Source organism: Nomascus leucogenys, chromosome 16, assembly GCF_006542625.1.
Source record: "Nomascus leucogenys isolate Asia chromosome 16, Asia_NLE_v1, whole genome shotgun sequence".
In the NCBI taxonomy this organism is placed as follows: domain Eukaryota; kingdom Metazoa; phylum Chordata; class Mammalia; order Primates; family Hylobatidae; genus Nomascus; species Nomascus leucogenys.
This window is the reverse complement of record NC_044396.1, coordinates 51,797,682-51,825,347: the sequence shown is the minus strand read 5'-3', so window position 1 is coordinate 51,825,347 and position 27,666 is coordinate 51,797,682. Positions and strand designations below refer to the sequence as shown.

Below are 27,666 nucleotides of genomic sequence, written 5' to 3'. Positions count from 1 at the left end.
GGAGGACGGGTGCCTAGGCCAGCAGCTCTAGCTCTTCACCTCTGCGGCCTCCTTCTCGGTCTTCTCCTCCATCTTCTCTTCTTTCTCCAAGGTCGCTACAATCTCGGCCACCTGGCTGGTGGAGGCATGAACATCTTTGTCCACCAACTCAATCACGTTGACGAGGTCATTGATGTTGACCTTGCCATTCTTGTCTTCATCCAGTGCTGCGGCCACGCTGGTGAGCTTGCTTTTTGGAATGTGCCTGACTTGCTTCACGGTGCTGATGAGCTCAGTGACACTGATGACGTTCTCCCCCACGGGTGTGCCCTAGGCTGGGCCCAGCTTGCAGGCCCTGGTCCATCTCCAGGTGTGAGATCAAGCCCTCGATCTGCCTGATCATCTGCTGCACCCTCTTTGTCAGTCTCTTGCTGGCTTTAGATTCTTTCACATATTTTTCTTCACCTACCAGCCTTTGAGAGTTCCTTCTTGATCTCTTGCCAGTTCTCACTGTAGTCCTGCACATCCTCCTTCAGCAGCTCCAGCTCCTCCTTCTCTTTGGTGAGCGACTTCTGCTCCTTCAGCTTAGAGCAGGCATCGCTGAGGATGTCGATTTCCTCCTTAGTTATCTCCTCCTCCTTAAAGCTCTCTAGCAGGGGGCAGTGTCCTTCAGGGTCATCAGGCACTTCTGGCTGAGGTTAGGCCCCTGGCCTTCGAGGGGTGGCTTCCACACCTTCGGGCGTGACATCCTTCTCCACCTCCGAGCACTTCTGCAGCTCCTTGCGGTGCTCCTGCTGGATGGCTGCCTCCTGCTGCAGCGTGATCTCCAGCTTTGCCTTGTCCACTTGCTCGCCCTCCGCCTCAGCCACTTTCACCTGCTCTTCCTTTGCCACAATCTCTGGGAGGGTCTGCAGTATGGACTTCAGCTGGTCAGCTGGCGAGAGTTTCTGGGAGGTACATCGTCTGGGACAGGATGAGTAGCGATATGGGAATCTCCTGATGCAGGTGCAGGTCCAGACACTGCTTCAGCTGACGCGGAGGGCCCGCATGCCTCACTCCCCACACGCCGGCTGCAGCTCCTTGACGTTCAGGTTCTCCACCCCTCCTCAGCAATCAGCTTATCATTGGCCTTTATGGAGCGCAGCCACATGGTGATCTGGAAGTGCAGAAGTTGTTGATGCCGATGGACTGCAGCTCCAGCGGCTTGCACAGTGCCACCGGCTGGGGCCGTGACAGGTTGTCCAGGGTCAGCTCATTCTCAAATAATTTGGAAAAACGCATGATTTCCTCATTGGTGGGTCTTTCCCTCATCCCCCGGATCTTTGAAAAAACAGAGAAGTCTGGTGGCACTGCCCTTGGCTGCTTTGTTCTTCAAGCTCCTCTCCTCGATGGTGTCCTGGAGGAACTCTGCCAGCTCCAGGTTGACCCGAAGCTCCTTCTTCAGGCTCTCCTCCTTGATGGACTGGGTCTCAAACGTGGATGCTGGCATGTTGGGGAAGGGCTTCATGGTCATGGGCGGCAGGAATTCCATGAACTGGACAACCACGAACACAAGGAACGGTACCAAGTGGAGGAGGTCAGCGCAGATCCGGAGAAACTGCCTGTGCTCCTGCCTGGTCAGTGTGTGGCTGTCAAGGATGTGCCACAGCATGAGCACCACGATCTTGGCGTGGATCCGCAGCAGGCGGAAGCCAAGGCAGTAGCGCTTCAGCTCATCCAGCTCCCTCTGCCCGAGCGACTTACTCACCACCACCTCTGCGGGGTGGCGGTGTACACCGGGCCACCTTCCTCAAGCTTCTTGTTCTTGTGCTTGAAGGACTTGAGGGACTTCTCTACTACCAAGTCATCAGAGACAGGGCGTGAAGAGTGCCAGCTGTGCACAGGAAGGCACCGAGGTCCCACAACCATAAAATCCACTGCGGCAGAGGTCCATGGAGCTCTCCCCACCGTGCGTGGGCACTTCAGCCTCAAGGCCTAACAGCCGCGGTGATCGCCTCTGAAGGAAGGGTACACGGGGTGGACCAGAGTGCAACAGCCAAATGGAACATTTGCTCCACTCCTCAACCCCAGGATGTTGGCACAGGTGAGACAAGCAGAAGTTGGACTTCTGGGTGGACTACCCAGAAGTTCTCATCAAGGCTTCATGATTGATTATAGCATTCACTCATACTTAATATTCTACATCTTCATGAGCAGGGCCCCTTCTCACCTTCCTCAGATGTCAGGATCTTTGGGTTCGCTCCTGAATACCCAGGCTCTCTCAGGGTCCCATCCCTTGTAAGTGTTCCTTCCTTCATGTGGGGACACTGTATTTTCTTATCAGGCCTAGCAAAACTCTGAGTCTTGTTTACAGCTAGTTGTGCATTGGAAAGGGTCAGACACTTGAGTCACCCGTACACAATACTAAAATGTTCTTTTCTCCCCATGTTTTTAAACAGGAAAAACATCTTCATGTAAAGGATTTTTTCTTTTTTTTTTTTTTTTGTGAGACGGAGTCTTGCTCTGTCGCCCAGGCTGGAGTGCAGTGGCGCAATCTCGGCTCACTGCAAGCTCCGCCTCCCGGGTTCACGCCATTCTCCTGCCTCAGCCTCTCCGAGTAGCTGGGACTACAGGCGCCTGCCACCACGCCCAGCTAATTTTTTGTATTTTTAGTAGAGACGGGGTTTCACCATGGTCTCGATCTCCTGACCTCGTGATCCGCCCGCCTCGGCCTTACAAAGTGCTGGGATTACAAGCGTGAGCCACCGCGCCAGACGGAATTATTTTTTAAAACACCTTATTGACATATAACTCACATGCCACAAAAATTACCTTTCAATAGCATACAATTTATTGTTTTTAGTATACACAAGGTTGTGCAACCATCACCACTGTCTAATCCCAGAACATTATAATCAACACATACACACACACACACACACACACACACACACACACACACACACGATATCCCATACTACTTAGCAGTCACTCGTCACTCATGCTCCCCTCCAGCCCCAAGAAACCACTAATTTCCTTTCTGTCTCTACAGATTTGCCTATTCAGGACATTTCATAGAAATGGAATCATATAATATGTGATTTTTGTATCCGGTTTCCTTCACATAGCATAATGCTTCCAAGGTTCATCCATGTTGAAACATGTATCAATACTTCATTTCATTTTGTGGCCGAATAGTACTACAACATAAGCATATACCACATTCTGCTTATCCATTATCAGTTAATAAACATTTGGGTTGTTTCCAGTTTTTGGCGATGATGAATAATGCTGCTATATGTGTGTGCAAATTTGCTTTTTAATTTTCTGAAATACGTATGTAACAGTGGAACTGCTAAGACATATTTGACTGCAGTTATCCTAGTGAGTGTGAAGGAGTATCCCATTGTGATTTTGATTTATATTTCCCTAATTACTAATGATGTTCAGCATTTTTTTTTTTTTTTTGAGACTGAGTCTTGCTCTGTTGCCCAGGCTGGAGTGCAGTGGTGCGATCTCTGCTCACTGCAAGCTCTGCCTCCCGGGTTCACGCCATTCTCCTGCCTCAGCCTCCCAAGTAGCTGGGACTACAGGTGCCCGCCACCACACCCGGCTAATTTTTTGTATTTTTAGTAGAGATGGGGTTTTACCGTGTTAGCCAGGATGGTCTCGATCTCCTGACCTCATGATCCGCCCGCCTCAGCCTCCCAAAGTGCTGGGATTACAGGCGTGAGCCACTGCGCCTGGCTGATGTTCAGCATTTTTTCATGTGCTTATTGACTGTATATATTCTTGGAGAAATATCTATTCAAACCCTTTGCTCATTTTTAAATTCGGTTATTTGTCCTTTTATTATTGAATTGTAGGAGTTCTTTTTATATTTTGGATATAAAATATAAGATTATTATATTTGATATATAGATACATGATTTGCAAATATCAGATATATACTTTGCAAATATCGTATCAGAGATACGATATTTGCAAATATTTTCTCCCATTCTGTGGATTATCTTCACTTTTTTGCAGCACAAAACAGTTTAATTTTTGCAAAGTCCAATATGTTTGTTATTTTGCTTGTGCTTTTGGTGTCATACCAAAAAACCATTGTTTAACCCAAAGTCACAAAGATTTACACCTATGTCTTCTTTTAAGAGTTTTACAGTTTTATCTCTTAAATGTAAGTCTATGATCTTTCCTGAATTAGTGTTGTGTGTATACTGTATGAGGTAGGGGTTCAACTTCATTCTTTTATATGTGGATATCTAGTTATGTCAGCAACATTTGTTGAAAGGCATTATTTTTATTTTTGACTTGTAGAATTTGGGGTACTGGAAGAGGCTGGTGGGAAAAATATTTTAGATAAATTGGATGGCTAAAATGAGTCACACATTTGCCTCTGCATCCCTGTATGTGGGCTTCCAAATTCTATGGCCTCACAGAAAATAATACCTTTAACAACAATTAAAAAAAAGTGCAATTTTAACAGATGATCGTTAGAACAAAAACAAAACAAAGCTAAAGTAGAAAGAAGACTCAGATGTTCGATCCTGAAACTGTCTTTTTCTTGGGTGTATAAAATGAAAACTTAAAGAAGGGTCAGAAGTACTCATTCTGTAGAAACAATTTAGTAACCTACCCAGGAGGTTGTCCAAATATCCACACAAACCAACTGCTGAACCTAAGGGATCCATTTTCCCTGGCTGCAGACTGGCAAAGCATCCATAGAGAGGTAAATACTGAAGCTGCTAACTACTACCCTCATATCTCAGGCACCATGGTGGTCCCAGGGACACAGAAAAAAAAACTGTTTATAACTCTGGCTGCTTGCTTAACTTGTCTTTCTCTTTTTTCAATAGATTGGATCCCATTATGTTGCCCAGGTTGGCCTCAAACTCCCAGGCTCAAGTGATCCTCCTGCCTCAGCCTCCTAAGTAGCTGGGACTACAGGTGTGCACCACTGTGCCAAGTGCTAACTTTATTTTTGAGACTCAGACCTTGGACCACTTTTGCCAGCACACCCTTCTTGACCCTTGTTGATGAGTGAGGTGCCTCTCATCATTACTTTCAGAATATTCTGTGCATTTTGCCATTACCAGGCACCTATTGATATTATTTTTGTAGTTACCTGCTTAGGTATCTGTCATAGTTCAGTGAACTGTGAGCTCCTGGACTGTCCTATATTTTAATATTCTAAATACCTAAACTACTGTTTGATCTACAGGAAGTACTGATTGAATGCTGAAGGAAGTAAAAATGTTTCATTTCAAAATATGGTTCCCAGGTGTGATGAGTATTTTAAATTAAAAACTCTTAGAGATTAACAAGTACTAGAAGAGACATTTCTGCTATCTATATAAAGATGAAACTGCCCCACCAGGGAGAACAATTGTTCTTGTTCCCCTCTTCATTATCTCATTATCCTTTATAGGGAAGAAGACCAAAAATGTAACCACACCTGAACAGTCCCTTTTTCAAGATAGTGACTGTCCCAAGGTCATTTATGTTACAAAGATAACTATTTACAAGTTATTCTCTGTTCTCTGATCCAATCATTCTCCCTAGTAATCATTTATTGCCCCTCAACAGAATTCCTGTTCTATCCCTTCCCATAACCTGTTTTACCAGGATCCAAGCCTCATTCTTTCTGTGACCTCGAGATGGTATATAAACTTCTGTATCTTGTTGGGATGCTGGATGTTCATGCTGAAGGCTCCCATGTATATACATTACATACATTTGTATGGCTTTTCTATTAATCAATCTGCCACATGTCAGTGATTTTCAGATAACCCTTAGGGGGCCAAAAGCCTATGGCCCCACAATGTTTAATGATGTAATGAAGAAAATATGAATGAATGCAAGTCTGTCGCCATTTTCTCCTGAACTCTCACAGGCTCATCAAATTAATTTATCGAAACAATCCATTAACTCCTCTCAGACATGCTGTATTCCCTGTCTTAGTTAATGGTTCTATAATCCACCAAGTGGCTTTAGTCAGAAATCTGACTTTTTGACTCCTCATTTCATTCCCTCTTTATCTGGTCCCAAGCCAAAAGCTGATTAAGTTCTGTCAATTTTAGTTCCAAAACATTGCTTGATTCCAATCCCCTTCTCTCCAGCATTCCATCCAGTCCCTATTTTACTCCACCATGTTTTTGATATCGTTCAGTTATTATAAAGCCTCCTAAATGGTTCCCCTGTCTAGACCAATTGTCTTTAGATTTAATCTAGTCTCCACAGAGTAATTTCCAAATAATTTGTTTTAAATGCAATCTTGAGTGGCTCACTCCTGTTTCAAACTCTTTATTGGCTCCTCCTTACCTAAGAAACAAAAGACCAAGCTCCTCAGATAAAAAAAAAAAAAAAAAAAAAGCAAGCAAGCAAGCAAGAAAGAGTTCTTGCCTTTCCTTATAATATCTGAGTTTGCAGAGCCCACTTCCCCCAACCCATGCTGTTATATCACTAGGCCTTGTTCATATTGTTCCCTTTATCTAATGTACCCTTTCTTTGCCAGTCTAATCATTGGGATACTGCTTCAGCATTTTCTCCAAGAAGTTGATTCACAAGGCTAGGCCAAGAGGGAGGCAGAGCAAGACAGCTGAATAGAAGCCTCCACCAATTATCCTGCTCACAGCAACACCAAAATGAACAATTATCCATAAAAAAAAAAGGAACTTAATAAGAACCAAAAATCAGGTAAGGAATCACAGTACCTGTTTTTAACTTTGTATCACTGAAAGAGGTACTGAAGAGGGTAGGAAAGACAGTCTTGAACTGCGGATGCCAACCCTCTTCCATCCCCCCAAGGATGGCTGTGTGGCACTGAGAGAGAATCTGTGCATTTGTGGGCGGGAGAGCATAGTGATTGTGGGACTTGGCATTGGAACTCATGCTGCCCTGTTACAGTGAAAATCAATACCAGGCAGAGCTCAGCTGGTACCCACAGAGGGAGTATTTAGACCATCCCTAGCCACAGGAGAACCATCCTGTGGGCAGAACCTGAGTTCTGGCAAGCCTTGCCACTGCAGGCTAAAGTGCTCTGGGGTCCTAAATAAACCTGAAAGGCAGTCTAGGCCACAAGAACTGAAATTCTGGGGTAAGGCCTGGTTCTGTGCTAGGCTAGGAGCCAGTGAACTCGAGGGGCATGCAATCCAGTCAGACACCAGATGGGGCAGCTAAGGGAGTGCTTGTGCCACCCCTCCTCCAATCCAGGCAGCACAGCTCACAGCTCTGGGAGAGGAGAAGGAGAGTAAAGGGGACTTTGTCTTGCAGCTTGTATACCAGCTCAGCCACAGCAGGATAAGGCACCAGGCAGAGTCCTGAGGCCTCCATTCCAGTCCCTAGCTCCCAAATGACATTTGTAGACACACCTTGGGCCAGAAGGGAGCCATGCCTTGAAAAGAAGGACCCAGTCCTTGCAGGATTCATCACCTGCTGACTGAAGAGCCATCAGGCCTTAAATAATTAGCAGCAGCACCCAGGCAATACTCACCATGGGCCCTGGGTGAGACACTCAAAGATACGCTGGTTTGAGCTGTGACCCAGCATATTCCCAGCTGTGATGGCTATAGGGAGGGATTCCTGCTTGAGAAAAGGAGACAGAAAAGTAAAGGGTAGTTTGTCTTGCAGCTTAGGTACCAGCTAGCCCACAGTGGGAAAGAGCACCAAGTGGGTTCTTGGGATTCCCAATTCTAGGCCTTGGTTCTTGGATGGCATTTCATTTCTGGGCTGCCCTAGGCCAAAGAGGAGCTCACTGCCTTGAGGAGAGTCTCAGGCCTGGCAGCATTCACCACAAGTTGACTGAAGAGCCCTTGGGCCTTGTGGGAACATCTGTGGTAGCCACGTAGCACTCGCTGCAGGCCTGGGATGGTGGTGGCCATGGGGAGAGATTCCACTGCTTGTGGAAAGTGGAGGGAAGAGTGGGAAGGACTTTTTTTTGTGTGTGGCTTGGTGCCAGCTCATTCTCAGTAGAATGGAGCATCAAGTAGATTCCTAAGGCTTCTGACTCCAGGCCCTGGCTCCCGGACAGCATCTCTGGATGTACCTGGGACCAGAGAAATTTCACTGCCCTGTAGGGAAGGACACAAGCCTGGCAGGTTATAGAGCCCTAGGACCTTGAGTGAACACAAGCGGATAGCCAGGCAGGGGTTATCATGAGCCTTGGGTGAGGCCCAGTGCTGTGCTGGCTTCAGGTATGACTCAGCACAGTGGCCACCAGCATTGTGGTGGCCACAGTGCTTGTGTTACCTTCCCTAGCCCCAGCTCCAGGCAGCTCAGTACAGACAGACTCTGTTTGTTTGGGAGAAAGTAAGGGAAGAAAACAAGAGTCTCTGCCTGGTAATCCAAAGAATTATTCTGGATCTTATCCAAGACCACCAAGGTGGCACCACTGTGAGTCTGCAAGAGCCACAGCGTTATTGGGCTTCGGGTGCCCCCTAATGCAGATACGGCTGCAGTGACCAAAAACTTAGATCACAAAACCCAAGTCTCTTCATATACCTGGAAAGCCTTCCTAAGAAAGCCAGGTACAAACAATCCCAGACCATGAAAACTATAATAAATACCTAACTATCCAATGCCCAGACACTGATGAACATCCACAAGCATGAAAACCATCCAGGAAAACATGACCTCACCAAACAAACTAAGGTACCAGAGACCAATCCTGGAGAGACAGAGATATGTGACCTTTCTTTCAGAGAGAGAATTCAAAATAGTTGTTTTGAGGAAACTCAGCAAAATTCAAAACAACGCAGAGAAGGAATTCAGAATCCTATCAGATAAATGTAACAAAGAGATTGAAATAATTTAAAATATGCAAAAATTCTGGAGTTGAAAAATGCAACTGACATACTGAAGAATGCATCAGAGTCTCTTAACAGCAGAATTATCAAGCTGAAGAAAGAATTAGTGAGTTTGAAAATACACAATCAGAGGAGAGAATGAGAATGAATGGGTGGTCCCTAAGGCTTAAGGCAACCCTTGAACAACAGCTAATAAGGAACTGGAGACCTCAGTATTAAAGCCACAAGGAAGTAGATTATGTGAATAATTGGAATAAGTTTGAAAGTAGATTCTTTCCAGGAGCCTCCAGATTAGAACCCGGGCCAACTGACAGTCTGATTTTGGCTTTGTGAGACCCTGAACAGAGAACCAGCTGAACTCACCTAGACTTCTAACCATAGAATTGTGAGATGATAAATTTGCGTTGCTACATTTGTTGTAATTTGTTATGCATCAATAGAAAACTAATACAAATTCCATATGCACATTTGCCCACATGGCATTTCCAGTTTCAAAAGCAATTAAAATGAAGTTTCAAGACCTAGGTATATTTATTGAAGTTTTGTTTATCTCTTCCCCGAAAGGAAAAATATCTAATATATTTTAAAAACATCTAATGGGGCCAGGCGCGGTGGCTCATGCCTGTAATCCTAGCACTTTGGGAGGCCGAGGCGGGTGGATCACAAGGTCAGGAGTTCAAGACCAGCCTGGCCAAGATGGTGAAACCCCATCTCTACTAAAAATACAAAAAATTGGCCAGGTGTGGTAGCAGGTGCCTATAATCCCAGCTACCTGGGAGGCTGAGGCAGAGAATTGCTTGAACCTAGGAGGTGAAGGTTGCAGTAAGCCGAGATCATGCCACTGCACTCCAGCCTGGGCAACAGAGTGAGACTCTGTCTCAAAACAAAAAACAAACAAACAAAAAACCCAAAAAACAAACAAACATCTAATGATGTTAGTTGCCTACTCCTTCTTTTTAAAAATTATTTCAGAGTTCTAGGAATGATGGAACCTGTCTCTTCCACTGAATGCAGTTACAAAATCTGGCAATAAACCAGCTATAAAACCTACACAGAGCAGCTATTTGGGAATTCTGAAAAGTATATGGTAACAGGTAGACTGAGGAAGAAGACTAGAATTCAAAATACTACCAAAATGGTGATGAGTTTCTAATTTTTCCTTCCCTACCCCCTTATCCTAGACTAATGGCAGCCCAAAGCCCAGAAGTGGATACCATGTGGAGACAGAGAGAGTACAAGGAGAAGCCCTCTATTTCTGGCTTCAAGGAGTGTGAAGGAGTCTCTTAATGCTCAGAGGGACTAGGGAAATCTATTGTTTTCCTTCTTTCTTTTCTTCATTCCCCTGTCCTCCAGGAAATAGAATAGGAGAGAATACTTCTTAATTCATTTTATGAGACCATCATTACTGATACCAAAAGTAGATGGAGAAAGTATAAAAAACAATATACATGGATATTCCTCAAGAAGAGACATAAAAATCCTCAAAAAATGTAGCAAATCAAATCCATCAGCATATAAACTAATAATGTACCACAACTAAAATAGGGGTTGTCCTAGGACTATAAGCCTTGATCAATCAATGTAAAAATATTAACAGTTTACAGCAACAACAAAGATAGTATCAACTGATGCAGAAAACATTTTTGAAAAATTCAATATCCATTTATAATAACTCTAGGCAAACTATCGGTAGAGGGAAACTTAACCTGATGAAGGCTATACGTGAAAAGCCTACAGCTAACATCATAATTATGAAGAAATGAATGCTTTCCCCCTAAGAATAGAAACAAGGCAAGGATGTCCATTCTTATTACTCATACTCAACATAGTATTGGAAATCATAGACAGTGCAACAAGGCAAGAAAAAAGGGCATAAATAACAAAGAAAACAATGCCCATTTGCAGATGACATAATTATCCATGTAGAAAACCCAATAAGAATCTACAGAAAAGCTCCCAGAATTAATAAGTGAGTTTGGCAAAGTTTTAGAATACAAGATCATCACACAAAAATCAATTGAGTTTCTATAAACTAACAATATGCAGGTGGAAAACAAAAAAGCCTTAAAATAAAAGATAGTATTTATAATGTATCCAAATACAAGGAACACAGGTATAAATCTAATCAAATGGTCATAGGATCTGTATGCTGAAAACTACAAAATGCTGATAATAAATTTTAAAAGACCAACATAGACATACCATACACATACCATATTTATAAATTCAAAGGCAGACAACATAGTAAATATATCAGTTTCTCCCAGATCTGTAGATTTCACAGAATTCCAATAATAATCCCAGAAATATTTAAATATAGAAAAGATGATTCTAAAATTTACATAGTAAAGCAAAGGAACAAGAATAACCAAAACATTTTTGAGAAAGAATAACAACATTGGAGGACTCAAACTACCTGATTTTAAGACTTACTATCAGCTATTAAGATCAAGACAGTACAGTTTTGGAGAAGGAATATATATGTACCTTAGTGGAACAGAACAGAGTCCAGAAATTGGGTCCAAAGAATTATTAGTTGATTTTTAAAATAGGTGCAAAGACAGTTCAATGGAGAAAGGTAGTTTACAGATGGTGTTGAACATCTGTACACACAAAAAAAGTACCTTAAACTCAACTTCATACTGTATATAAAAATTAACTCAAAATGAATCCTGGATTTAAATATAAAATGTAAAATTAGAAAGTCTTCAAAGAAGAAAATATAGGAGAAAATCTTCAAGTCCTAGAGTTGTGGCTTGGGTGCCAGCTCATTCTCAGTAGAATGGAGCATCAAGTAGATTCCTAAGGCTTCTGACTCCAGGCCCTGGCTCCTGGACAGCATCTCTGGACGTACCTGGGACCGGAGAAATTTCAGTGTCCTATAGGGAGGGACACAAGCCTGGCAGGTTATAGAGCCCTAGGACCTTGAGTGAACACAAGCGGATAGCCAGGCAGGGGTTATCATGAGCCTTGGGTGAGGCCCAGTGCTGTGCTGGCTTCAGGTATGACTCAGCACAGTGGCCACCACAATGCTGGTGTTACCTTCCCTAGCCCCAGCTCCAGGCAGCTCAGTACAGAGAGACTCTGTACTAAGTCTCTTATACATGATACCAAAAATGCATATTTTAAAAATTTATAAGTTGGACTTCATCAAATTAAAAACTTCTCCTCTGTAAAGGGTAGTGTTAAGAGAATGAAAAGAGAAGCTATGTACTGGGAGAAAATATCTGCAAATTACTTATCTGACAAAAGACTTGTATAAAAAATATAAAAAAGTATTATAACTCAGCAATGAGAAAATAATCTAATTTTTAGATAGCCTAATTTTTAAATCCCAGAAGCTGGGATTACATGCATGCACCACCATGTCTGGCTAATTTTTTGTATCTTTAGTAGAATGGGGTTTTGCCATGTTGGTTAGGTTGGTCTCAAACTCCTGGTCTCCAGCAATCTGCCCGTCTTGGCCTCCCAAACTGCTGGGATTAAAGTGTGAGCCATCATGCTTGGACAGCACTAAATATTTTAGGAAAAATCTGAAGCAATCTTGGATCTCTGTCTCTCATAGTTTGTCCCAAAAGTCTCAGTGTGATTTTAAACTTTAATAACTTCAGCAGCATAAAAATGCTGCAGGATGATTTAAAAATCATCATTTGAAAAGTTTAATTATTTAAATCTTTTATAGATTTATTTTGTTTTGTGAATTTGAACAGTGAATTTTTAATGTTAACTTTTTGTGGTATTGGTTTCTGGATGACCCTTTCTCAGACCAGTGGACTGGTAGGGGAGAGTTACTTATTTGGACATTTGATCACTTGATCTATCTTTCCTATAAGGTTATGTCAAAAGTGTTATTTATGTATCAAAACTTCATTCTTTTGATTACCTTAAATTTAGTAATTTAGGATTACAAATGCAACCTCTCAGTCACTGAGCAGCAGTTGATGAAAGTTTTTAGAATGTTTGAAAATCTAGCAGAGCTATATGTATTCCCAAACAGTTGCTATGTTAACTTATTTATTTATTTTTCAAGACAGGTCTTGGTCTGTTGCCTAGGCTGGAGTGCGGTGGCACTATCCTAGCTCACTGCAGACTCAAACACCTAGACTCACATGATTCTGTTAAGGTTTAATAAGAAACAAATTGTTATTTAAGACATTTAAGTAATTCACTTTTCAAATGTTTTTTGTATATTTGTTTCCATACAGGGCATCAGTGCAACCTCTGTACAAGACATACATTAGTAGGCCACAAAGTCCCTCACCCTGGAGGGACTGAACCACACAGAGACAGCGCTGAGCCACATTTCTTGCAAAATACATTCTGTGCAATGTGTGAACAGAGTGCCCAGTCCCATTTGGGCAAGTTGGAAAAGATGATAGGCCAAGAATCAAAAAAGCAGAGTTGAAATTAGGCTATATTGTAATACTAGGTATTCCTTTCAAAAGTACCAGGTCCACCAAAAGACAGGAGGCACGCACCAGAATGAGAACCATCACAAGTGAAACAGCACCGTTTATTGTTGTATAAAGTACATCAACATGTTTCTCTGAACTTTCACATCCTTGATCTAGCCAGTTTTTTGGTAGAAAATTAGTCTTCATTGCAAATATTTTCAGTCTAATAATGACAAGAAGATTATTTTTACAAATAGAAAAAATATGCAAAAATAGGGTCTGGTATTTTTTAACTTAAAAAATAAAAGTAAAAATTGAGCAATCCACATTCTGTTTTTTGATACTTTTAAAAAATTGATGAAAATATTAATCTGATCATTAAGATACAACATTAAAGAAATGGACTAGAACAGTTTTATTCAACAGAGACACAGTGGGAGCTATAAAGAATAATGTTTTACAGGAACTGGAAATACAACTGGATAGGGAACCAGGCACAGACTGTTACTATAAATTTTACTCCAATTATTATCGGATACTTATGTTTAAGAGTTTAGAATTGTGTTATAATCCTCATTGAATTTTAATAAATGGATTATTTTCAAAGTTTTAATTTTAGGAATATGCAGTAATAGAGAATCTCCCAGCTGAGTCATCTATTTCTCTGCCAGATCTATGGTTCTCACCATTTTCAGAACATATTCTGTATCTTTAAGTAAACCCATGCCTGCCAATTATTAGATCCTAATTACCCTTAGAAACTTTCTGAACAGCTACCAGGAAACAGAATGATGGAATGACTATTGAGTTAAAAGATTAGACAAATGCAAACAAATTATACTTATTTTATGCTCCTATCATCTTAGAAGATGACTTAATAGTGAAAGGAAAAGTATCATATTGTAATAATGAAATCAGAGAGGGAATTCAAGCCCCAGAGGTGATTCCCATAAGTTTATGTTAATGCACACCTTGTGGGGGACCAAACATCAACTGGAAAAGTTTCCTGAGAACTGTTCCAGCTCTTTTCTCATTTAAAATGTTCCAACTTTACTTGACCCATTAGTCATCATATTACTTACATTTATGATGTATTATGAAATCTATTACCAAAAACCCAATGAATTCAATATGGCTTGTTATACTCAAATCATAACATTTATGAAAGAAAACTTCTTTGTTAAGTGTTTCTTCCTTTGGAATTTTATTTGCAAAAGATAAAAAATTTTTCAGACAAGCAAGACTTACAAGAAAACATTCAGTGCATACACAGTTGGCTATGTACAGACACAGAAATGATGTTTTTATTCACCATCTTAGTAAATGCAAAACACAGAACTAACAAACCCATAATCAAGGTTGACCTTATGTATTATAGTAACTCTGGTAAAAAATTATTACTAGGCCATAGTATTTTTTTCTCTTATTCAGCAATTGAAATTCAGGTTTTTGTTATAGTGTTCAAGTAAACGTATTCATGATGACAGTGGACAAGGGAGACAGAGTATTCATAGGTAGAAGAGCTAAAAAACCTGGAAAGCTGCCCATGACAATGAGATCAATGTGCTTTCATTGAAGGTGTGAAGTGTAAAGACCTCAGTGATGGCAGACATGTGTGCTTTAATTAATGATGGTATACAAAGTGGAATAGGCTATATGCTGTCTTATGTGCTGTGAGGAAGCTCAGAGACGTGAAATGAAAGGTTCTTGACCTGAATAAGTCAGCAGCAGTTCATGATACTTATCACTGGGATCTGGACATCATCGCTACTAGCAAAATTACTTAGAAACGTATTTTTATGATCAAGCATTGACTTTCTAAATTTCATTATCCTCCCCAAATCACAACACAAAAGTTCTAATTATAGGGTAATTGCACCGATTTCTAAAGTAAATGTACTGAACTAAACTCATCAAAATAAGTTTCCCTCCCTCTTAGTAATAACCATAAGGGATAACTATATTCCACTACTCCAACAATTTTGTATCTTTTTTGGTGCCTATGTCTTCCTTTGTTTGTTTTCCTATTTCAGTGATGGCATATACTCATCCTTGATGACACATATGATTTTTAGCAACAGCCAAATGTTGTTTTGAGGTAAATTTAGTGAAAATGGTATTACCAATCTGCTTATGAAAAAAGGAGAGATCAGCATGAATGGAAATGAAAGGGAAACTATTCCAGAAGAAAACAAGACTTAGGCTAACCTAATGGCAGCTCAGAATTAGAGTGGGCAAAGAAAAAGGGTGTAAGAATTCCAGACTAAGAAAACAACAAGGTTTAAAACATAGAGAAGTCAGTTTATAGAGATTCTCACTGCCAATGGTGAGACAACTTGAGAATTATTAAAAATAATGAGCTCAAAGTAATATCAAACAACATCAACTAACTGGCTACCATTGGAATATGCTAGAGAATGAACACATTTTTGAAAAGGGATAAATAAAGGGAAAGAATTAAGCATTTATGCTGCCTTTTTGAATGAGCAATACTACCGAATACTCAAATAGTAGGTTGGGGAATGTTTCTCTTCAAAGAAGTATGCCAGCTAATATATGGAAAAGGAATGCTAGAATTAGAATTTACTATTTACAACCTCTAATAAACTTAGGCAGTGAGCACCAATGGGTGCTAGCATCACAAAAAGAGAGACCTTTGGATATTATATGCCTCCTGATAGAGCAATACAAAACTTCTTGCAAAACAGTTTTGCTTAAAAAAAAAAACAGAATCAGATTAAGCCAAATAAGCAATTTATATGTAAGAAATACAGTGGACAGGTGCACAGAGGGTTGGCGGCTGAGGAGAGTTTTGACTGGATCAACTGAGGAAAGGGGGTAGTTAAGATCCAAATAAATTTGGCAGGGGAGGCAAATCTAGTAAGGGCATAGAAGACAGCATTACTGAGTAAATAAGAGAATCTGAAGTTAGTGCTACCAGGAAACAGAATGAGGAAGTAATCAAGGATTAAGCCTACACCAGAGAAGTAGCAGGCATAATTGAGGACTATTTCAAAGAAAAAAGTAGAAGGACTTGAAATAAAAATAAGAATGGCCTGAAGATGGTAGTAAATTGTGAGAGGACATGACCAGAAAATTTTTCCTATCATCAGCAGTTGTAAAAAAAAGTTTGAAGACTATGCTAAAGGAAGAAGTGAGCAAGGAGAGAGAAGAGAGAAAATGGCTTAATTTACTGTGAACATGTTTAAACAACAAAGTATACCTAATACTCATATGTAGAAATAGTCTTAGAGTTAGATATTAAGTCAAAAGAGCTGCATTTGGGAGTTGTTGGCATAAAAGAGACTATTGTACAGGGATAAGAAAGGAAGGCTCAAGACTGTGTCAATGGAAAGGCATGGGGCTGGAGAGTTAGGAAAAAAAGAACTGCAGGCAGAAAGTTGGAAAGTTAGAGTTAGGATAAGCCAGACAATGTTCTTTATCTCTTCTAACTTGGCTTACTCCATGTTCCTAGGAAGATATTTCCCAATTACTCTCATTCTTTTCTGTAGAAGAAATAATTCTAACAGAATTAGGCTACATGAAGAAATAAAGAAAATCTAAATGACTGCTACTCTACTGACTTCTCTGCGTGAGACCTAGTACTGGCCCCCTACCTCCTTGCCACCTGCACAGCCAGCCTCTGTGACTCTTTGAGTTCTATTACTTAGCCAAGTAGTTCAGAGGTGTAATCCCTTGAGGGCACCATTTTCAGCCAGGTAATTTTTCTCATTACTTCCTAAAATAAAAGTTATAGTTGAAAAACAAAAGTTGAAATAATGAAAGGCTTTTCCCTATTTTAAAATTCTTGGTCCATTCCCTAGTTGACACTCTGACATCAAGTTTACTGTTTCATTTTGATAAATCACAGAGAAAACAAACTATGATAATATAGTGCTGACACTGGAAATTGGAACCCATAAAATTCAAGAAATGTAAAAGTCAAGGTCCTTACAGTTTCATTAACTAGTTTACATTTCTTAAATGTAGAAGATAGCCTGCTAGCATGGCTGTAAAATTGAATTAAGATAGAGGCAGGACTCTCATGATTAACGTATAGGCCTTAGCCCAATTTCTGGCAAGAGAGAAGGGGCAGAGGATTAAATATGATTTAAAAATGATATTTTGGGCAAGATGAACAGAAATAAATTATTAAAATTAGCTGCTGCTTTTTTTCTTTTTTGAGATGGAGTTTTGTTCTTGTTGCCCAGGCTGAAGTGCAATGACACGATCTTGGCTCATTGCAATTTCTGCCTCCTGGGTTCAAGCGATTCTCCTGCCTTAGCCTCCCAAGCAGCTGGGATTACAGGCATGCACCATCACGTCCAGCTAATTTTGTATTTTTAGTAGAGATGGGGTTTTGCCATGTTGGCCAGGCTGGTCTTGTACTCCTGACCTCAGGTGATCCACCCACGGCAGCCTCCCAAAGTGCTGGGATTAGAGGTGTGAGCCACCACACCCAGCCCAAAATTAGCTTCTTAAAGTATTTTATTTTGTTTTGAATCTTCTTGCATTTAAAAATCATATTATGAGAGTGGAGCAAGATGGTGGGATAGGACTCTTCAGCGATCATCCCCTCATAGCAACATCACTTTGAACAACTATCCACACAAGAAAATACCTTCACAAGAGCTAAAGAAATGAGGTGAGAGATCACAGTACCTGGTTATATCATAATAATATGAAAAGATGTACTTAAGAGAGTAGGAAGGACATTCTCTGTGTCAGCTCTCCCCTATCCCTAAGTAGCAAATTCAGAGAGACACCGTCTACTTGGGGGAACTAGAAGGAAGTGAATGTAGGACTTTGTCTTGGTCTCCACCACTGGGCCTACCATAGTAAAATCTAGCATCAGGCAGACTCTTGTAGCCCCTTATTTAGGTCAGTACCCATGTACTGAGCCTCTTGACCTGTCCCAGTGCTAGGGAGGATCTCATAGCCTCTATGAAATAGACTTGATCACTGACCTGAATCACTACCAGCTGTCTACAAGGCCTTTGGTTGCAGACAAACCTGAATGGCCATGGGCTTTGAGTATGCCCCAGCACTGTGCCAACCTTGGTGGCCATGGGATTCCATCCTGGTGTTGGGCTGGTGTGGCAGGCCTGGGTGTAGGCTGCCCCCTAGAGCTTCGATGGATGTGGCAATTATGGACTTAGGGACAATGCCAGACAACATGACCAAAAAGTTCTAGACAGGCTTACTGTTGAAGGGCGTTCCCAGACAAAGCCAGACTGCAAAGACGGGAATAAGAACCTATTTCTTCAATATTCAGACATTGATGCATGACCACAAGAATAAAAAAAAAAAAAACTAGAAACATGACATCACCAAACAAAATAGAGTGCTAGTGACCGACCCCCGAAAAACAGAGATATATGAACTGCTTGACGAATAATTCAAAATAATTGCTTTAAGGAAACTCAATAAGCCTCAAGAAAATAGATTAACAATTCAACAACATAAGAAAAACAATAAATGACCAGAATGAGAAATTTAAGAGATTGAAAGAATAATTTAAAAAAAATCCCAGAAATCCACAGCTGAAAAATACAATGAGCTAAATGAAAGACACAAAAGAGAATATCAACAGCAGAATTGATCAAGCAGAAGAAACAATCTATGAACTCAAAGACAGATTATTTGAAAATATACAGGCAAAAAATTCACAGTAAAGGAATGAAGAAAGCTTATAGGATTCATGGGACAGCATCAAAAGGGTAAAATCTTGGTCATTGGTATTCAAGAGAGAATAGAGATAGATAAAGGGGTAGAAAGCATATGTAAATAAAGAACAGCAGAACCCTTTCCAACCCTGGATAAATATATAAATATTCAGGTATAAGAAGCTCAAAGGTCTTCAATCAGATTCAATCCAAATAAGATTACCCAAAGACATATTATAATCAAACTAGCAAAGATCAAAGACAAAGACAGGATCCTGAAAGCAGCAAGAAGAAAGAAGCACAGAATATAGAAGGATATTCTAATACACTGAGCAGCACACTTCTCAACAGAGAAGAAATCTTACAGGCCAGAGGAGAGTGGGATGATATATTTAAAGAGCTGGAAAACAAACTAATTAACTAACCTGCAAACCAAGAATACTGTACCCAGCAAATCTGCCGTTTAATGAAAGAGAGATAAAAACTTTCCTGGACAAACAAAAGCCGAGGGAGTTAATCACCACCAGACCTGCATTACAAGAAATGCTAAGGAGAGTTTTTCAAGCTGAAAGAAAAGGATAATAATAACGCAACAACATCTGAAAGTCTAAAACTCACTGGTAAATGTATACCATCAAATGCAGACTATTCTAATATTGTAATGGTGGTGTGTAAATTATACCTTTAGTGTAAAGTTTCAAAGATAAAAATATTAATGACACTAATTTGTTAAGGAATATACAATATACAAATATGTAAATTTTTAAATAACATTCAAAATGTGGAGGGAGGTAGTGGAGTATAAGAGTAGAGGTTTTTTGTGTACATGATCAAAGATAAATTGTTATTAGCTTAAAATAACTTGTTATAACTATAAGATTTTTTTTGATATGCCTCATGGTAACCATGCAGATACACAAAAAATTAAAAAGCAAGAAATCAAAACATACCAATAGGGACAACTTACTTAACTACAAAGAAAGACAGCGAGAGGAAGAAACAAAGAGTCCATAAGACAACCAGAAGATAATTGACAAAATGGCAGTACTTAGTCCTTATCTTTCAATAACTACCTTGAATGTAAATGGGTTACATTCATCAATGAAAAGAAAGAGCAAATTAATAGAGTATAAAAACACACCCAACTATATGCTGCTTACAAGAGACTCAATTCACTTATAAGAACACACATAGGTTAAAAGTGAAGGAATGAATAAAGATATTCCATGCAAATGGAAACCCAAAAAGAGTAAAAGTAGCTATACTTATATCAGATTTTAAGTGAAAAACTGTAAAAAGAGATAATGCAAGTCCTTATATAATGACAAAGGGGTTAGTTCAGCAAGATGACATAACATTGTCATATATAGGTACCTAACACTGCAGCATCTAAATATATAAAGCAAATATTACTAGAGCTAAAGGGAGAGATAGGCTGCAATTTAATAATAGTGGAGGACTTTAACACTTTACTTTCAGCAATGGGTAGATCATCCAGACAGAAAATTAAACAGGAAACATCAGACTTACACTCTAGAACATTTGAACCTGACAAACATATACAGAATGTTCCATCCAAAGCTGCAGAATTCACTTTCTGCTTAATTGCACATGGAACATCCTCCAAGACAGATCACAAGTCTTAACAAATTTAAGAAGACTGCAATCATATTAAGTATTTTTTCTGACAACAATGGTATAAAATTAGCAATCAATAACAGGAAGAATTTCAGAAAATTCACAAGTTTATGGAAATTAAATAACATGCTCCTGAATGATCAATGAATCAATGAAGAAATTAAAAGAAAAATTTAAAAATTTCTTGAGACAAATGAAATGGAAACACCATATACCTAAACCTAAAGGATACAGCAAAAGCAGTTCTAAGAGGGGAATTTTCCAGCAGTAAATACCTACAGTAAAAATGAAGAAAGAGCTAAAATAAACAATCTAACTTTACAATACAAGGAACTAGAAAAACAAGAACAAACAAAACCCCAAATTGGTAGAAGGAGGGAAATAAAATAAAGATCAGAGCAGAAATAAATGAAATAGAGACTACAAAAATAATAGAAAAGATCAGAGAAACAAAGAACCAGTCTTTTGAAAAAACAGGCAAACCTTTAGCTAGACTAAGAACAAAAAAGAGAAGACTCAAATAAATAAAATCAGAGATGAAAAAGGAGACATTACAACTGATATAAAGAATCCTTAGGGAATAACACGAACAATTATATGCCAACAAATTGAATAACCTAATGGATAAATTCCAGGACACATACAATGTACCAAGAATAGATAATGAAGAAACAGAAAATCTGAACAAACCAATAATGAGTATGGAGATAGAATCAGTAATAAAAAATCTCCCATCGAAAAAACCCCCAGGGTCCAATGGCTTCACCACTGAATTCTACTCAATACCTAAATGTCAAATACCACCAATTCTTCTCCAACTCTTCCAAAAAACTGAAGAGAGGGAAATATTTCCAAATCTATTCTATAGGCCAGTATTACCCTGATATGAAAACCAGACAAAGACATGCTAAAAAAAGAAAACTTCAGGCCAATATCCAGGATGAACAAAGATGTAAAAACCCTCAACAAAATAGTAGTAGACCGAATTTAAAATACATTAAAAATCTACTCGTGATCAAGTGGGTATCATCACAGGGATGATCAACATATGCAGATCAATAAATGTGATACATCACATCAACAGAATGAAGGACAAAAACCATATGATCATTTCAACAGATGCAGAAAAAGCATTTGACAAAATTCAAAATCCCTTCGTGATAAGAACTCTCAGAAAATTAGGTATAGAAGGAACATACCACAACACAATAAAGGCCATATGTGACAAATTCACAGGTCACATCATCTTGAACAGGGAAAAGTTGAAAGCTTTTTCTCTAAAATCTAGAACCCTACAAGAATGGCCATTCTCACCACTCTTATTCCACATAGTATTGGAAGTCCTAGACAAAGCAATTAAGTAAGAGAAAGAAATAAAAGGAATCCAAATAGGAAAAGGTGAATTTAAATTGTCTCCACAGATAACCTTATCACATTTAAGGTTTTCTTATATATAGAAAACCTTAAAAACTTGACCAGAAAACTGTTAGAATTAATACATTCTAAAAACTGTTAGAATTCAGTGAATTTGCGTGATTAAAAATCAACATACAAAAACCTATAGCATTTCTATACAATAACGGAGAGCTATCTGAAGAAGAAACTAAGAAAACAATCTCATTTCATAATAGCTAAAAAAATTATTAAATACTTAGGAATACATTTAACAAAGGATGTGAAAAATCTGTACACTGAAAACTATAAAACGGTGATCAATGGAAAGATATCCTGTGTTCACGAACTGGAAGAACTAATATTATTAAAATGTCCATCCCACCCATGCTATTGATGTGCCCATGCTATCGATCTACAGATTCAATGAAACTCCTATCAAAATATCAAAAACATTCTTCACAGAAATAGAAAAAGCAATCCTGAAATTTATGTGGAACCATAGAAGACCCTGAATAGCCAAAGCAATCCTGAGCAAAAGGAACAAAGCTAGAAGCATCACACTGTCTGACTTCAAAAAATATACTATAAAACTATAACCAAAACAGTATATTACTGGCATAAAAATAGGCACACAAACGAGTGGAACAGAATAGAGAACCCAGAAAGAAATCCATGTATTAGCTAATTAGTTTTCAACAAAGGCATCAAGAACACAAAATGGGGAAAGGATGGTCTCTTCAATAAATGCTATTGGGAAAGCTAGCTAGCCCATGCAGAAGAATGAAAGTAGATCCTTATTTCTCACTATGTACAAAAGTCAACTAAACTTGGGGGGCTGAGGCAGGAGGATCCCTTGACACTAGGGGTTAGAGGATGCAGTGAGCCATGGTCACACCACTGCACTTCAGCCTAGGTAACAGAGTGAGACTCTGTAACTCAAAAATCAAAAAACACAAACAAACCCAAGAGCTTCAAAATAGATTGAAGACTTAAATGTAATAAGACCAAAAACTATGAAACTACTAGAAGAAAACATAGGGGAAAAGCTCTATGATATTGGTCTGGACAGTGATTTTCTGGATATTATCTGAAAAGCACCAGCAACAAAAGCAAAAATAGGATACAACAAGCTAAAAAGCTTCTGCCTAGCAAAGAAAACAACCAATAGTATGAAGAGATAACCTACAGAATGGGAGAAAATATTTGTAAACTATATAAGAGGTTAATGTCTAAAATATATGAGAAATTCAAACACCACAATAGCCAGAAGACAAAGAACCAAATTTTAAAAATAGGAAAAAGACCTAAATAGACATTTCTCAAAAGAGGACATACAAATGGCCAACAAGTATATGAAAAAGTGCTCAATATAACTAACCATCAGAGAAATACAAATCAAAACCATGAAAGACCACATCATTGCTGCTAGAACGGCTATTATAAAAAAGACAAAACATAACAAGTATTGGCAAGGATGTGGAGAAAAGGAAATCCTTGCACATTGTTGGTGGGAATATAGATTGGTACAGCCATTATGGAAAACAATATTGAGATTCCTCAATCAATTAAAAATATAACTACCATATGATCCAGTAATCCCACTAATGGGTATAGATCCAAAGGAAATGAAACCAGTGTGCCGAAGAGATATATTTGCACTCCTATGTTTACTGCAGCACAATTCATAATAGTCAAGATGTAGAATCAACCTAAGTATTCATCAATGGATGAACAGAGGATGAAAATGTGGTAGATATTCACAATAGAATAGCATTCACTCCTTAAAAAGATTGAAATCCTACCATTTCAGACAACATGGATGAACTTGAAGACATTATGCTAAATGAAATAAACCAAACAGAAATAGACAAAAACTGCATGATTTCACTTATATGTGGAATCTAAAAACGTCAAACTTATAAAAGGAGACATTAGAATGTTTGTTGCCAGGGTCTGGGGGAAGGGACAATATGGAGAGTTGGTGAATGGGTACAAAGTTTCAGTTTTGCAGGATGTATAAGCTCTGTAGATCTAATCTACAGCATTATGACTAAAATTAATAAATACTACTGTATTATATACTTACAACTTGGTAAAAGAGGAGATCTTATGGGTTCTCACCACAAACAAAAAGTTGTAACTATGTGAGGTGATAAATATGTTAATTAGCTTGAATATGGTAATCATTTCTCAACGACACATTTATCAAAACACCACATTGTACACCTTAAATGTTTATAAGTTTTCTTTGTCAATTATACCTCAATAAAGCTTGAAATAGGTAACCAAAAATCCATTTGAAATTTGCAATTGAAAATAATTTTAAAGATTAAAAAATCATATTATTTATTCCTCATTTTCTACTCCAGAAAACTCAAGACACTATTTGATTAATCTTTTCCAGGTATCTTAATCCTCCTGAATCAGTTACCTTCAGATATGTCTGAATTAATCCCCACTGAGTAATAAATTCAGTAATAACATAAAAGCAGGGTTAACCAAGAAAGGCAAAAACACTTAAAAAATACATCTATTTGGGGGTAAACAACTTAAAATTTCTACTTTATATTCACATAAACAAACCTATTCAAATGGTGTGTTACTGTACCTAAGAACTCTTTTACTATTTTATAGCATTTAAGTACAAATTTTCATTCAAATCAGAGAGGTTTGTGGAAATGCAATTATTTAAGGATGTTTAGGAATTATTTTAAAGTAGAAATGAAAATCATTGTAACCTATAAAATAGTTACATTAATCCACACAATATAAGGAGAAAACTGTATTCAAAACAGGATTATAACCAGTTCAAGTCAACAGATTTTTAAAATCAAAATCAAATAAAACCAGTAGATGAAACCAATCAGAAGCCAGAATGAAATCAGAAACACTGAAAACTAGACAGGTAAATTAATGAATGAGTTAAACAGGGTGAGACTAAAGAAGTGATTCTATTAGGAGAAAAAGACCAGTAGCCATGCATTTCAAATATAGACACCATATATACTACACTAAAAGAAAGGTGAAATTGCATTCATTGTCTTGTGTTTGATATAACCATGTTATTTAAATTATATGATGAATGTGGCGTGCTAAGCATTAATTTATAATAAAACATAAAATGACTTGGGAATGTTTTCCCAATGTGGCATTTTTGTTCTTTGTTGTCATTTAAATGTCATTTCATGGCTACAATGACAGTGGCTCAAAAATTCCTGAAAGAACAATGAAAAAAATACCAGAGAGCTCAAATGTTTTTGCAAATAACCCTGAGTTAATTAGAAAAATCTGCACCGTTTCCAGTTCTTCTCACGTGTCAGCTCTCATTAAATTAAAAAAAAATTGCATTTCAAAGTTAAGGAATCCTATGGTTAACAAAACTTTTAAAATGGGATCAAGTGGGCACATTCCTACATTTCTGTATGATGTCATACCAAACACTTCACAGCTGAATTTGAATTTGCAAGAAGTATGATTGATTTTTCAATATAAGAAGTATCTGATCTAATGCTAATTTTTTTCTATAGGCTAACTGTGCTGGGAACAGGTGGCCCTGCTTTCAATTATGGAGGGCTAGTATGCCAGTGTGAGGCCTGGATTAGTTCACCTTCTCACGGGGAATTTTCCTCGGTTGGGAATGGATTTATTATGGTTTCACACATGGAATAGAGCTCATGTCAGCTGAGGGCAGTGACACATCATATGATTCAAATTAACCTGCTGTGGACTGTTCCACAGGGTTTAGATTGTGTATTAAAATGACGACATTTTAAAAACAGCTTGAAAGAAACCAGGATTGCTGAACTGCAATGGTTCCAATTTGTTCCAACTAATCTATCACCTGCTGGAAATATTATTCTAGTGGGTTTCTGGTAGCTGCTGTTTTCCAGGTTTCTCCAAGCCACTGACCTTGCTAATGGGTACAAGGGGAAAAGGTGGGGGGTTGGGAGAGCTTTGAAAGAGTTTTTGATGTACAAGTTGGGACCTACCATTTGCTCTATTAAGGTACCATTAGGTGAACAGAAGAAATAGGGGAATACTCAAGAACTCTACATTATTTTTCTAAAAACAAATGCTAAAGAGCAGCATTTGTATCACCATGTTTAGATAAAATAATCCCTGCAAAATAAATCTAAAAGGCTAAATTTCAAAAGCTGTGAAGTTTACATCTTTTTGAAGAAAGCTTAAGGTTAGGCAGTTATAATCAGTATTCCCTCTACCTTTAAGGGTTGTAACTTTTTTTTTTTTTTTTTTTTGAGACGGGGTCTCACTCTGTTGCCCAAACTGGAGTGCAGTAGCGTGATCATAGCTCACTTCAGCCTTGACCTCCTGGGCTCAAGCAATCCTCCCACCTCTGCTCTCTGAGTAGCAAGGACTACAGGCATATACCACCATGCCTGGTTAATTCAGGGTCATAACTTTCATTGTTACTATATCCTTCATTAAAGAACAAGAAAAAAATAGATGGAAATTCCTAATATAGTTCAAGACATTCTCTGGAATGATACTTAAATAGATATGCATACAGATTAAAACATAATAGTAGCTAAAGATTTCTAATGATAACACAATGACATTACCTAAAAACTAGAAGTATTACCTGTAGTGCTTTTATTATTTTTTTGTAATGCTTTTTCTTCAAGGAAAGGGAATGTTATTAGGGAACATTATAAAGCTGAAATTTGTTTGCCCAATTTCAACATAAATGATATTCCTCTTAGTATCCTATTCCCTAAGAGCTGGAAAAAATAAAATTTCCTTGAGTTGTCAAAATCTATAAAATACATTCATATGGTAAAAGCTGTTTTAATGTGTCCTGTTATTCCCATTTAATTAGTGGTATGCAAGTCTCACTATCTTCTATAGCCATTTGATTCCTAAATTAATGTAGTAGCATGCCAATCTGGCTGTGTAGTGAGACAATATAATTACTCTATGAAATAACATCTACTTCTACACTAAATCACAAATTGCTTACAGTAGGAAAATTTTTGTCTAAGCTAGTAAATTCTGGAGCAGTTAAACACTGTTAGGTTAGTGTTTTAGAAGAAGTCACACACAGCTGATATATCATTTAAACTAATCTTCTCTCAAATAAAAAAATGTACTTTTGTTTAAAATGTTTTAGACTTTGAAGAACTTAAATCATTTATTGGATATTATATTTGATTTTCCGTAATCAAAGCACCATTCTAAAAACCACTCATCTTTCTTTATCATTGCCCTGTCCTGTTCCCCAAAATATCTGTGGTTTGGCTCTCAAAGACTGACTGATACTAAAAACAAAAATCATATATGATAACTCATATGTATAATTTTTTAAAAAGAAGTTTGATAAGAGCCATGTAAAACTTGCTACAAAAAGTACAGTCCCAGACCAACAGCATCTACTTCATCTGGGAGCTTTTTAGACATGACTTTCAAGCCCTACCTTCTAGAACTATTAAAATCACCATTTGCATTTTAACAAACTCCCCAGGGAAGCTTCAAATGCAGAGTCAAGTTTGAGAAGTGCTGCTGTAAAATAACTATTTCAATTCATTTACTTAAAAGTTTAAATCTCTAAATATATTATCACTATTATAGCAAGGACATAAAATCAGAAATTGTATATATTTAATTCCTAACTTTGAAAAGTATCTTAAGAAACACAAAAGTACAACTACTTTAAAAAGTACATTTCTGGCCAGGCGCGGTGGCTCACGCCTGTAATCCCAGCACTTTGGGAGGCCAAGGTGGACGAATCATGTGGTCAGGAGTTAGAGACCAGCCTGGCCAGTATATTGAAACCCAACCTCCACTAAAAAT

The 27,666-nt window shown here is 38.4% G+C and overlaps 1 protein-coding gene and 1 pseudogene across 1 annotated transcript in view; both read right to left on the bottom strand.

The window, feature by feature from the left end:
• VPS13B (vacuolar protein sorting 13 homolog B) overlaps positions 1–27,666 on the bottom strand; it is an 891,476-nt gene that overhangs the window by 185,886 nt on the left and 677,924 nt on the right. The window lies entirely within an intron of this gene.
• Positions 28–2,276, bottom strand: LOC100592589 (annotated as a pseudogene).